The sequence below is a fragment of the Papio anubis genome, chromosome 4 (assembly GCF_008728515.1).
Source record: "Papio anubis isolate 15944 chromosome 4, Panubis1.0, whole genome shotgun sequence".
In the NCBI taxonomy this organism is placed as follows: Eukaryota; Metazoa; Chordata; class Mammalia; order Primates; family Cercopithecidae; genus Papio; species Papio anubis.
This window is the reverse complement of record NC_044979.1, coordinates 66207051-66221819: the sequence shown is the minus strand read 5'-3', so window position 1 is coordinate 66221819 and position 14769 is coordinate 66207051. Positions and strand designations below refer to the sequence as shown.

The following is a 14769-nucleotide window of genomic DNA, read 5'->3' as shown; positions in this document are numbered from 1 at the left end:
GCTTTGGGCTGAGCACTATTTTAGGCACAGGAAATATGATGGAGAACAAGAGAGACAAGATCCCTGCTCTCAAGGAACATATATTCTAATGGAGGAGTTTACATTATAGTAGTATAGTGCATCTTTGTGCCAAACTTGTTTGGGTAAAGTACTCACTAAATTACTGGCAACTGCCTATAAAACTTGCTTATAATTAACAACTTAATGAAGGATGAAAACAAAATATGAATCAAATTGATAGCAGCAGAAGGCAGACAAATCCCTCCACGGATGGGACAGGTCCCAGTGAAACCTGACCTTCAAGCCAAAGACAGCCTGAAGCCTGAAAACCTGGCAGCCAGTTCCAAGTGGAATCCAGTACCCAGAGTGAGAACTTTCTCGATGCCTTACAATGAATCAAATAGTGCTTTTTCCAGGCCCACCCATGGTCCAATCAGCACACACTTCCTCCCACCCATGGGCCAGTTAACACACACTTCCTCCATTCTGAGTCCATAAAAACCCTGGACACATCCACGAGTCAACACTACCTGCCTGCAGGTAGGAGCTACCCGCTTAGGTCTCTTCTCTGGTGAGAGCTGTCTGTTACTCAATGAAACTCTTCTCTGGCTTGCTCACCCTCCGATTATCCATGTAACCTCATTCTTCCTGGATATGGGACAAGAACTCATGACCTGCAGAAAAGAGGACATGAAAAGGGCTATAACACTTTCCTGGCTGGCTCACTGAGCAGTGGGCGATGACACGCTCCCATTTGCTGGACTAGGGGAGTGAAGAGCAGCAACTCTTTTGGAGGCCCAGACCTTGGGATTCCCTGAGCCACAGCTGTAACACTATAGCCCTCCTGCCTTCTGCCAGTGTTGGGCAGCTGCCCCAAGTGACAGGAAGTAGTGGTGGGGCTGAGCCATCCCAGGAGTGGTGGGCTGGAGTGAGGCAGCTGGACTGAATGAGCTGAAACATGTCCCCACCTTGGTTCGCTGAGCTGCAGGCACTGGGAAAGAGAGCTGTAGCATGACCCCCACCACCCGCCCTTGGAGACTCTGCAGTTGCTGGTGACTCCCAAGTTTTCAGATGCCACCTTGTTCCCTTCGTCCAGACGCTGGTGCCCACAGTGGAAGCCGCTTAAAGTATGCCTGGTCCAGCTGCAGCCACGAATGGAGCAGGTGCCTGTGCTGGTGCCTGGAGCTGCCTGCCCCACTGCAGCATCCAATGTGCCTATCTGTGTACAGTGGCCAGACGCTGCGCTCCCTCACTCACACACCCCTCACTGCTTCACGCCTGGCCCGCCATCCTCAGGCATTGGAATCAAGGCTGGTAGTGTGAGCCGAGGACAGTCTGCCAGGCCAAGTGGGCAGAATGAGCCCAGTGGGTGCGAGCGAAACTTAAGCAAGCAGAGATGCTGCCGACCACAGAGGTTTCCGACTGGCGACATGACTCCCAAAGGATCCTGTGACAAAATCACTTGGTATCATCAGATTAAGCTAAATTACTAGTATTAGAAAGGATGAGTCAATGTGTTTCTTCTTCGAAATTTCTGTTTTCATGTTTCTAGGCAAAGTATTTTATGCACAAGAGAAACACATATGTCCTCTTGAATCCCCTTTGGCTGGTGTTCTCTGAATCCCTTTAATAGACATACAACGTATGTATATAAACACGGGCAATGTAGAGGTCTTTCTGAACCTGAAATTGTTAAGAGTTAAGATCTGAACCAACAGAAAACACTGCCAAACATGCTATTTCTCCTCTAAAATTATCTGAAATACCAACCCAGTCTTTTAATACCTAATTTAAGAATTAAATTGTAGTAAGTTGTAGTAAATATAACTATATCAAATTGAATTCCATAGCATAGTACTTTTGTTTTAAGACTGCATCTTAAGTGGGCAGACCTGGTGAAGTCATATAATATGTAATTTGTAATTTAATAAAATTAGGGCTAATAGGATTAGGAAAGGAGAGTTTCTATGGGCTGTTTAAACTTGAGAATAACCTTATTATATATAATCATATTTTGTAATTTCAGCAGTATTATATCTATTTTAGCAAACCTAGGATAAGGAAGATATGTGAATTCAGAAGTCACAGTATCTCTAATGTCTTTTTTTCTGTTTATTTACATTTCTTAACCAGAAATACACATTTGTGTAGAATTTTGGCCTATGTTAATTCAACCTGGTGTAGCAAGACAAGGCTGTCGCAGTCATCTTCTGAAATAAGGTGAAACTCCTTTCTCTATCTCTGTTGGATAAGCTCTGTTTTTGTTGAACAGAAGTCTATTTTCATATGATACTGGAATCTTTTTTTTTTTTTTCTATTCTTTTGCCAAACAGCTGTCTGCCATGGAATCATTCTCTGAGAACACTCTTGATCTTGAGCCTGTAATAAATTTTCACAAGAATCTCCTCTGAGAAGGAATCCATGGTGCTTTACCATTGTAGACCAATTGCTAGAGAAATATGTGATACAACAATGTCTCATACATAATGTTATAAATAACTGTTATTTGAAAAGGTCACAGTAAATATAGTACTGTATAAGAAATCCGTCTCCTGCAATGGGTAAAACTGAAAATAAATCTGAAGCCTTTTACTTTTAGGGCTTTCCTATCTGTCTTTACTGCAACAATATTTGTGATAAAGTAATAAATTGAATGAAGGATTTTAGATTTCTCTTGGGTAAATGGCTTACAAGTGATGGTAGCATGCAACAAGTGACCAGGGGTTTCCTACCATTCTTATATTCACTTGGTGTTACAATGTAATATTCTTAAATCCTTTATTTATTTGAAATTTTAAATAGAAAAATGGTTGATTGTTTTTCTTTTTATTGTTGTTTAAACAAGTAAAAGATGAAACTCAATTCCAATGAAATCTTAGAAGTCATGGATCATACCCTATAGATTTGCAAGGAATGTAACTGTTTTTCACTCTGTAACAAGCTTTCAGAGTGGTTCTCACACCCTGATGGATATTCCTTTTAATTCTCTATAAATAAATGACCTTTACAGAGACTTTTAAGCATAAACTCCCTCAATAGCCTGCCTTCATCCCCATGTATTCATCTGTGCTCATTCTAAATTCCTTCCGTCTGATCCTAGAGATGTTCCTTCTCTTATTCAAGGTTAATTCCTCCTTTTGTGCTTTTGATCTTATCTCCCCACAGAACTATGCTTACTTCCTTTTATGTTTTCAACCGCTATAGTCTGATTTCTGCTTATAACATGCCATGAAGATCATTAGTGACCTCCACACTGCTAAATCCAATGAACAATTTTCTATGATCCTTTTACTTAATATGTCAGCAACATTTGCTCAGGGAATAACCACCTCTTCCTTCTTTGAAAATGCATTTTCTAGACTTTCTGATACGATACATTGGAATTCCTCCTACTTCTTTAAACACTTTTTTGCTGGCCTGATTTTTAAATTTTAGAGTTCCTCACGGTGACCCCTAAGCCTACGTCTCTTTCTTATTCTATCCTCTTTCCCTAAGTAATGCCCTCCACTCCAATGGTTTCAATTGCCCTCTATACACTGATGACTCCTAAATTTATAACTCTGCTAATTTACTGCTCAAATGCCCTGTTCCCTATGGAACATCCCTATAAGGCTTGCACTGTAGCAGGTCATATTTTTTCAAAGACGGCTACAGCAGTATCTCCCATCCAACAACCTTTTTATATAATGTGACTTTGACACTCGTCCCACTAAGAGGTGGTGGTATATGACTCCTTCCTCTTGAAACTGGACAGCTTTTATGGCAATTTTAACCAAGTGAATATGCAGGAAGTTGCACTATGTGACTTTTGAAAATGAACATAATAGACCTATCAGCCATCATGTAAATAGTCCAGCTGCTATACTAGGAGGAAGGCCAAACTAGCCCATGCAGAAAAGTCACACAGAGAGGCCCGAGACTATATGAAAAGAGACAAATGACTGGAGAGCCCTTAGCTGCTCCAGCCTCTCCTCCATGTTAGTTACCTGTCACCCCATAGTAATATCAAATTGCCCCAAAATGTAGTGGCTTACCACAGAGTTTATTAACCTCAATTTTTGTGAATCAGGAATTCAAGAGTGGTGTGACTGATTTACTTACGGACTTCTGTGAGGTTACAATCAAGATGTCAGCTGAGGCTGCAGTCATCTGAAGGCTTAACCAAGACGAGAAGATCCAGTTCCCAGATGGCTCATTCACATGGCTGTTGATGAGAGGCATCATCCCTGACAACTGGCTGAAGGCCTTAATTCCTCATCACATGAGCCTTTCTATAGGGCTACTTGAGTGTCCTCACAACATGGCAGCCGGCTTTCCTGAGAGAGCAAGTGATCTAAGAGTGACAGAAAGGAGGAAGCTGCAATGCCTTTTGTGGTTTTAGAAGTTCATATTGTCACTTTGGCTTTATTCTATTCATTAGAAGTGAGTCACTGGCCGGGTGCAGTGGCTCGTGCCTGTAGTCCCAGCAGTTTGGGAGGCCGAGGCCGTGTGATCACTTGAGGTCAGGAGTTCGAGACCAGCCTGGTCAACGTGGTGAAACCCAATCTCTACTAAAAATACAAAAATTAGCTGGGTGTGGTGGCAGGCATCTATAATCCCAGCTACTCGGGAGACTAAGGCAGGAGAATTGCTTGGACCTGAGAGGCAGAGGTTGCAGTGAGCCAAGATTGTTCCACTGCACTCCAGCCTGGGAGACAGAGTGAGACTCTGTCTCAAAGAAAAAAAAAAAAAAAAGAAGTGAGTCACTAAGGCCAGCTGACACCCAAGGGAACAGAGATGAGACTCCACCTTTCAAAGGGATTTGTGGACACCCTCCATCCACTGTTACAGATCCAGCCATCATCTCACAACAAAAGCATGAGACACCCAGAAGTTTATCCCAGCCTTTCCCAAAATCCTAGTCCACAGAAACTGTGAACAATAATAAAATGATTTTTGTTGTCTTAAGCCATTATTTTTCAAGGTAGTTTTTTCCCTAGCACTAGCTAACCAGAACATAGACTCTTCTGGACTGAACTCTAAAAAATCAGAAAGTAATTCTTTGTTCTCTGAGATTTCCCCCAAATATGGGGTTTCTATTATTTTCTCTCCTGCCACCCTAGGATTTTGACTCCAAGAAGGGAGTATCATATGGGGGGCTTTTCTTAGATATCTCTTGGTACTTGTAAGTTCATCAAAAGTTTCACTTTGTTTTGGTTGGAAAAACTGCCCTTATGTCATCAGCAGTCTCCGTGTGCTCTGGTTCATGATATAAATTCTGATCTAGGTAATCAATGCCCTTCTTTTAGTTTTCAAATGAAAGGTTTTAGAGTCTCAAAGTCCATTTTTTTCTCCATAATTCTTGGCTCTTAAAGATCAAAAGCTCTGGATTTCAATAGTATTGGCTCATATAAATTTATAAAAATCCATTAAACATTTATTTGTTGGCCGGGCGCGGTGGCTCAAGCCTGTAATCCCAGCACTTTGGGAGGCCGAGACGGGTGGATCACGAGGTCAGAAGATCGAGACCATCCTGGCGAACATGGTGAAACCCCGTCTCTACTAAAAAATACAAAAAACTAGCCGGGCAAGATGGCGAGCGCCTGTAGTCCCAGTTACTTGGGAGGCTGAGGCAGGAGAATGGCGTAAACCCGGGAGGCGGAGCTTGCAGTGAGCTGAGATCCGGCCACTGCACTCCAGCCCGGGCGACAGAGCGAGACTCCGTCTCAAAAAAAAAAAAAAAAAAAAAAAAACATTTATTTGTTCTAGTTCATATATATGTTCTCTCTCAATATAGAAAGTATCAAAGCTGCCTTTATGGGGGGAAGCATAATAGGCACAAGAACATGCAGGAAGGAGTAGCAACCAATTAATAGCTCAAAGATACTATTATGCTAAAGAAATATTTGACACATAGCATTTATATTAAGTGGTATTTGGTTTTACATAGTTATATGTTTGCACAAAACATGTATATATGTCATAATTCATTATCTTATTTTTCTTTACTAAAGATTTTGAGATTTGGGAGAAACGGAATGGATAACCAGGACTAGAGTTCCAGTTTACAACACTGCAACATAGGAAATGCAGATTGGCAGAAATACTTGGAAATTTCCAGTATTCTTCGAGACAAGCAGCACAGCTGAGAGTATTCTAAAGACTATAGAGATGCCCCTGAGTCCCAAAGAGCTGGAAATGGAGCATCTACCTGAGTTCTTTCCAAGTGATAGAGACAAGATCAGAAATGGTTATACGGCACAATTCAGAGATGTTGAGCCTGTTCACAAGAGATTAAATGATTAAAAAGATGAGGATTTTGCAAATGTTACATGTTAGAAGCTGAATTTGTTGCTTATTACTTTCAACATATTTTAATATATAATGGGCACAAGCACTTGCAAGCCACGGTGTGTGCAGAAAAGGAATGTGTTTGTCAGTGTAATGGATATTCCCATATTTATTATATTGCAGTAAAGTAAAATAGTTATTAAAATTACCTGAATTCTATATGTCAGTAATTAGTAACATAGATGTTACCTGAGTATCTGGGCAGAAATCTGAAGTTCCCACAAGTAGTTCAAATAGGACACAATGATGTTCTGTATGGAACATTAGTTGACCAGATATTTTCAACTTCTATTCTTCCACAGCTTATATAGGAAGGAGTGGACTAATCGATCAACAAGCAATTTCTTCTAACCTGTGTTATATGTGGTTAACATCTGCAAGTTCACTTTCAATGAATAATGAAATGTCAAAGCTTACTTAAGTTTTCTGGATGACTGTTAACATTTATTTCTTTCTAACTAAACTTTCTCCATGAGAGCTTCTACTGGTAATGAGGCCTCTTCAGCAATGAATTATTTTGTAATCAGGCATGCCTCAATCTGTCAGAAGTGCACAGTTGTCCATCTGTTGTATAGTTTGCACTGACGTTATAAACTATAGTCCATTTGGCCTCTTTTGGGAAGACTGGGAATTCATCCTGTTTCCTTTACTGATGTCTTAGTGTCAGTACACAAAATGTGGTTGAGAAGAAATTTAGGTGGCATTCTTAAATCTGTGATAGTTACATTTAGCCTACATTTCAGTTAGGAAAGTGATTCATACTTCATGTCTATTTCCAGTAGCTAAAACTAACACTATGTTAAGTCTAACTAAAGCTCTCTCAAATTGCCAACTTTATGGTTGCTATATGTAGCATGATTAGGAACTCTACACTGATTATTTTTGAAGAAACCATGTTTTTTTTTCATTTATGCTTAATTCTGCTTTTAGCACCCTTGTTTGTTTAAATGTTAAAGATTTTAAAAGAAACTGGTGGTACTCAGACATCAGCGAGGCCTTCTATCTCCTATTTCGTGAAATCAGTGTAAGGTTTTCTTAACGTCCAATTCAAAGTCCAGTTACACTCAAAGCTTTCCATAGAAGTCTGTATGTTATCAGGGTTTCATACTATCATGGCTCTCTCTTCCTCTAATTTTTGCATTCAGGAATATAGTACTTTATTTTACCTTAAAAAATTGAGTTTCTTTACCAGTTTCCATCAGGGTTCTCATTCCAAGATTTTAGAAAAGAAATTCATAATAGAGTTGAAAGTTTCTGAGAGGAATCGTAGCCTTCCATCATTCCTGTGGCTTCTTTTTTGTCTTTCCTACTCTCCTGCCTCTCAGGAACAAAGCCAATTTGTCTTCTTATCCTTTATATAGTATTTTAGGAGGCTGATACACTTGAACTTACTTGTGCTAGTGACTATATTAAACCTTATTTTCATTCCTGCTTCCCTCTATAGTAATAGTAGAATATTTGAGTTCCAAGATAACAATATATTTCCCAGTCTTCTGTGCAACCAGGTAGAATTATGTGACCATGGCCAATGTGATGCAAGCAGAACTGAAGTACAATGTCTCTCTTTTTCCCTAAAGTACTGAGTATGCCCTCCTTTTCACGTTGACCCTTTCCTTCTGCCTGGCATGTGGTGGTAATGAGTCATCTGGAACTGTGTAGATAAGTACACCAGGAATAGTGGAGCAACAAGATGGATTGACCCTGTCAAATCCTCATGCCTATCTTTGGTCGGCTATGCCCTGTTACACAAGAGAGAAGTAAACTTCTATTCTGCTTAATCAATGTATAGTTTGAGTCTCTGTTTCTGCAGCTGAGTCTACATCCTAATCAATACCATTTTCTTCATCCTCTCACCCTTGCCACCAAGGCATTTCTCAAGAATACAATGCTCTTTCTAAGAGGAAATCTGGTGAACCAAGTTTTCTCCTCTTCCTTATATTTATATGTCAGACTTTCTGTCGAAGGGGAAGATGAGTGACATTTCTTTTAGTAGAGATTTGAGAATAAAGGCACTTCAGGCAAAGGGAAGTTTCATAACTAAATATTCAGGAAAGTACAAAGCATTTCTAGGGAATAAAAACATCATGCAGTTTGGGTGGGACATAGGAGAATTCTGGAAAACAACATTGGAAATGTGGCTTGGGTGGGATAAAGTAATGGAGACGTATATTAGTTAACCTTTGCTGCTTTACTGTGTAACAAAACCCCTCAACTTTTAGTGTATTAAAACAATTATTAGTTCATTACCAAATGGTGGGCAATTGGGGCTGTCAGCAGTTGTAGGATGCATGTCGACTGGAATTTGTCTGATGTTTTCCTTACGATTAGACTTAGATTATGGGTTTTTGGGAGGAAGACCACAGAGCTAAATTGCCTTTTTCATTGCATCATATTAAAGGTACACACTATCCACATGACTTCCCACAGTTAACGTGAATCTTGATCACCTGCTGAGGTAATTTAGTTCTCTACTGTAAAGTTACACATTTACACTCATTTTGTGTCCTTTTTGGAAGGAAGTCTCTATTCTTAGCCCACACTTAAGGATTAGGGAGTTATTTTACACCCTCCATCTTTAGGGTAGAGCTTCTACATAAATTATTAGGAATTATTCTACATGGGAGATTTAGTTATTCTTTCCCATTTATTAATGTATTCAATCATTTATATCAGTGTAAGTTCATAGATGTTTATCATATACATTGTGTTATAATCTAATACAACTTTATTTTGTTCTTTTGCTCAATTTTTTTCCAGCTTTGTAATATATTAGCATGGTTGCAAAAAAAAAAAAATCCTACACTATTCTACTTTCAACATTGTTTTGTCTTTTTCTTCCCAGGATCTCACCGACATGTATCCTTTCTCTTGAATTTACTGACTTACCTCATTTTATTTCCACCAACTAATCCTTTTCTCTACTCTGAATTCCCTTTCTGATTAATACTGATCATGCAATAGTTTACACATAAGATATTCAGGTACTGTGGTTCTAGATTTGTTTAATAACATAAATAAATCTCATGGAGGAAGGGCAAAGAGGGAACAGTTTTGCAGAAATAATTTTGTTATTGTCCTTCCTTTGCCTCCACCTCTCCCAGTTCGACTCATTATGAAAGATATCTGCAAGCCTGACAATAATGTTCAATATTTAATAATTCAGGAGTGACCATTCACTCATCAAACATTTATGAGTTTCTATATGTGCTAATCATTTTTCAAAGAATGAAGGGTAAATATAACGATGAATAATAAAATGTATGGTTTCTGTCCTTGAAGATCTCAGTTTAATAAAAACATTAGACAAGGGAAAAATAATTTGGTTTCAAACTTGGGAACTTTTTATCTGTAATTAAATGTTCTACTTGAACATAAAGTCCCTTGGGGAGCAGAGCATGAGGATGGAATAGAGTTGAAGAGAAGGGGCAGTGAGATGAAACTCAGAATTTGAGATTTTAGCAATGGAGAAAGTATAATCTAGAAGGAAGGTTTTATGACATGACTGTGTTGGTTGATAGAAGCTGAGTATAGTTTTGGTGGTTAAGATACGAGTCCATAGTATTAAATGAATTAGGAAAGATGTTGAAGTCAAAAGATAATAGTGTCCAAAGTGAGAGAGAAGAATCTAAACCTGAGGGTAAAATAATCACTGAAGGTAGGACAGTGTTGGAATTTAGTAGGTCACAAATGTAATTAAGTGTTCCCTGACCACATCTCTTGAGTCCTATGATTTTTCTCCTGGAAACTTCAAATAGGCATTCTGATTAGTGTGAGATGGTATCTCATTTGAGTTGCATTTATTTGATGATTAATGATGTTGAGCATTGTTTCATATTCATTGGCTGCTTATATGCTTTCTTTTGAAAAGTGCCTGTTCATGTCTTTTGCCCGGTTCTTAATGGGATTATTTGGTTTTTGTTTGTTGAATTGTTTAAGGGCCTTATATATTCTGGATAATTGATATTTGCTGGATGCATAGTTTGCAGATTTTTTTCCTATTCTGTAGCTTGTCTTTTTACTTTGTTGATAACTTCTTTTGCTATGTAAAGCTCTTTAGTTACGTTTAACTAGTTAATTTTTGTTTTTGTTGCAGTTGTTTTTGAGGACTTAGTTATAAATTCTTTCCCAAGGCCAATGTCCAGAATGATGTTTCCTAGGTTTTCTTTTAGTATTCTTATAGTTTGAGGTCTTACATTTAAATCTTTAATCCATCTTGAGTTAATTTTAGTGTATGATGAAAGGTAGAGTTCTAGTTTTATTCTTCTGCATGTGGCTTGCCAGCTATCCCAGAATGGCTGTTATTAAAACGTTAAAAAAGAAAAAAAATGCTGGCAAGGCTGAGGAAAAAACAGAACACTTATACACTGTTGGTGGTAAGGTAAATTAGTTCGGCCACTGTGGAAAGCAGTTTGGTTTGGTGATTTCTCCAGGAATTTAAAACAGAACTAACATTTAACCCAGCAATTCAATTACTGGATATATATCCAAAAGAAAATAAATTATTCTATGAAAAAGACACATCCACTCATATGTATATTGCAGCATTATTCATAATAGTAAAGACATGGAATCAATGTCGGCACCCATTATTGGTGGATCGGATAAAGAGAATATGGAAAATATAAACCATGAAATAGTATGCAGCCATAAAAAGAAGAATGAAATCATGCGCTTTGCAGCAACATGGATGCAGCTGGAGGCCATTATCCTAAGTGAATTACATAGCAACACAAAATCAAATGCTGCCCGTTCTCACTTATAAGTGAGAGCTAAATATTGGGTACTCATGGACATAAAGATGGCAGCAATAGACACTGGGGACTACTTGGGGTGGGGAGAAGGTTGAAAAAATAAAATAAAATGAATTAGCAAAAAAAGGAACTTCATAGGTAGAAATTGAAAAATAGTGTAACTTCAGGCAGCTTCAAGGGCAGTCTATATCACCTGGAGAGAACTAGAGAAGGACAAATGGAAGAATATGGAAGACAGTGCAATAACTGTACAGGCAGGGTAAATGGTAGGCATGTATGAAATAACTGTTGAAATACTTTACAAAGGGAAAATGAAATCCAGCAATCAAGGTATCAGTGGTATACCACACTAATATAATTTGGGCATATTCAGAGTTATCATGACATTGTATCATAATCATAGACCTTTATTTAGCCTAGATCATATAGATCTAGTTAGTATATAGACCATGTGGCCGAGAGAGCCAGGCCATACATGTATAAGGAGCAAGTGGCCTAAGGCATGGATGACAAAAAGAGGAAATGGCATGAGGCCAACTAAAGGGCATTGGGAAGCAGGGAAAAGTTTATTCCTCTTTTTATGTGAATTGGAGAAAATAATAATTATAGCAAGTTTCAAGGCTAAAGATATAATCAGGGGGAAGATAGATTTTGATAATGTTATTTTAACTGAAAGAACACTTTTAGAAAAGTGTTTCGGAGTGAAAGGAGTTTCACAATTGGTTAGAGAGGCAATAGAATGCAGCAGGAGCTAGTGAGTGTTAGGCCAAGGTAGAGGACTATGGAAGAAGGAGGGAGAGAGATGGTATTGAGTTCCATGGAGCAAAATGTACTTATAAGAAGTTACACTATCTCAGTGTAAGCCACAGACTAGGGATTTGATAGTTAAGTAAAGGAATAAAAATAACTTGTAACAAATGGTAAATTTGTAACTAATAATTGCTCAAATAATTGAGAACAGAATGAATGAAGAGCATATGCTGCTTATTTGAGCTGTCAGCACTTAGATGAACTGTTGACAAAAATGGAATGATATTAGATTAGATTGAAGATCTTGCAGAATGCATTCGGAGAATACAGTGGAAACACTGGCACTTTAATCAAGTGGAAAAGTCATAATGTGAATTACTTTTTACAATGTGTGAAAAAAGTATAGAATGATATATGGGCCATATTGTGATACTTTCTTAGGTTGGGATGAAGGAAATGTAATGGTTCTCTCTTTCTCCCATAATATTGTTTACTTTCTGCAAATATTTTGGTACCCATCTCTGATGTGGGGTTTTCATTTGGGGAGAATGATAGAAAATGGAACGGGGGAAGAATGCTGGCAAGCGCACAGAGTTAAATTGGAGAAAAAGAGTATCTTCCCTAACTTCCCATTTCTCATTCCCCTAGCATCTTCCCCCACCCCCACCACCAGAGAACTGAATTTGGATGTCCTAAACCCAAAGAGATCAAAGATCTCTGTATGTGCCTGCTTTGAACAACGCAATGAAAATAGAATCAGAAACTAGATTTAAACTCAATTTTGAAGACAGAAACATTTGAAATCTTTGAAATGAAAAACTGGACAATTTAAAATGACCCAAAATAATGTGATAGAATTGTCCCCTGCAGGGAAAAATCTTTATAAATCTGATCCAGAAGTTTGCATCTGTTACTTAATGTTACTTTTTGTCATTTACTAGTTACCTGCCCTTGGACTAGTTAATTCACACTTGAAAGTCAGTTTACTTATACACAGAGTTCTGAAGACTTGAATTTGGTCCCCCCACCACCCAGTTTTGATTTATTTTTTATTCAAATAGTGGCAATATCAAATTTATAGAAAAGTTGCAAAGACAGTATAATGAACATTTTTCTAAGCCCATTTGAGAATAAGTTGCTGATATGATGCACCATCATCCATGAATAAAGTGTTATTTCCTACAGTGACATTTTCATACATACCTGTAATCAACACATTACTACCATCTGATCTTCAGATATCATTCAAATTTCGCCAGATGTCCCAATGTATCTTTTACAGAAAGAGAATCCAGTTCAGAATCATGTGTTATAGTTAGTTGTCATGTTTCCCTAGTTTCCTTCAATATGGAAGAGCCTCTCCTTTACTTTTGTGAACTTGACACTTATGAAAATTACAGACCAGTTATTTTGTAAAATATCCCCCCATTTGAATTTGTCTAATGTTTCTTCATGACAAAATTTTGTCCTCTGGCTTTGTCAGACATAACATAGAAAAAAATGCCTTATTTAATGCATTGTATCCTATCAGGTGGGACAAGATTTTGATTTATGCTGTCTGTTAAAAAATTTATTATTGCTACTGTAATAAATTAACACAAATTTAGTGGACTAAATAACACAAACTTATTATTTTCCACTTCTGGATATCAGAAACCTGAAACGAGTTCACAGGGTTAAAGTGAAGGTGTCAGTATAGGCGTATCCCTTCTAGAGGCTCCAGGGCAGAATCTGTTTCCTTCCTTTTTTTTTTTTTTTTTTTTTTTTCCGCTTCTAAAAGCTTCCTGCATTTCTCTACTCATGGCCCCCTTCCATTCTCAAAACCAACAATCACATCACTTCAAACTCTGTGTCCATTACATCTCCTTGCCTGACTCCTTCTGCCTTCCTTATCTACTTTTAAGGATCCTTATGATTACATTGACCCAACCCTGGTAATCTAGGATAGTCTCTTCATCTCAAAATCCTTAATTTATCACATCTGCAAAGTTCCTTTTGTCATCTAAAGTAACATCTTTACAAGTTCTGGGAATTAGGATGTGACATCTTCAGAGACGGGCATTATTCTGTCTACCACACCGATTTTTAGTGATCTTCACAATACTGCTGCAACAAACATGGAAGTGCAGATATCTCTGCCAGTTTCCTTCACTTTGTTTTCTCACTACAGTTAATAACTTTTGTCGGTGAAATTTTTGGTACTATGCAAGTATCCCATTCTCTATAGAATTATTTATTCAGTTAGTTATTTTGTTATGGGGTTTAGTGGATTATGAAATAAAGTTCTATAAATTGTTATTTATAAAATAAAGAAGTAAACAAACAAACCTCCTGTTCCAGGCTTGTTTTGTGCTTTCTCTGCCCCACACCTTAAGTCAGTCATTATTGCAAGAAGTCCTGGTTTTCTTTTAGTGGAGAATGGTATTTACCAATAAAGAAGTGGACACTAGGTGTGGCCATTACTGTTGGACTGTGGCTATTCTGAGGTCCTCTCAATGGACAGAACTTTAGGTATATCTTCATAAAGAGACTTGGTTACGATTAGTTATGTAGCTTCATCCATAGAAGCTCAAAGCTGAAAGCACAAATGTCTTCAACAGGAGAATGCGCAAAAATTGTGGTATATTCATACAATGAAATACTGCTTAGAAAATTAAAATTTTTTAATTTTTAATTTTGGTAGGCACATAGTAGGTGTATATATGTATGAGGTACATGAGATAGTTTTGTACAGACATGCAATGTGTAATAATCGCATCATGGAAAATTGGGTATCTATCCCCTCAAGCATTTATCCTTTGTGTTACAAACAATCCAATTACATACTCTTTTAGTCACTTTAAAATGTACAATTAAGTTATTAGTTGTTGGGGTCCGTGCCGGGGGTGGTGGAGAATGAAAGAACACACAAAAGACAAAGACACACAGAGAACATGGC

General features: G+C 37.9%; 1 long non-coding RNA gene across 1 annotated transcript; it reads left to right on the top strand.

Moving 5' to 3' along the window:
• Positions 1 to 4345: 4345 nt before the first annotated feature.
• LOC110742871 lies at positions 4346 to 6310 on the top strand. The gene is made up of 2 exons (XR_004183195.1): positions 4346 to 4422; positions 5994 to 6310. It is a non-coding gene; the product is annotated as an uncharacterized LOC110742871 (long non-coding RNA).
• The last annotated feature ends 8459 nt before the right edge of the window (positions 6311 to 14769 follow it).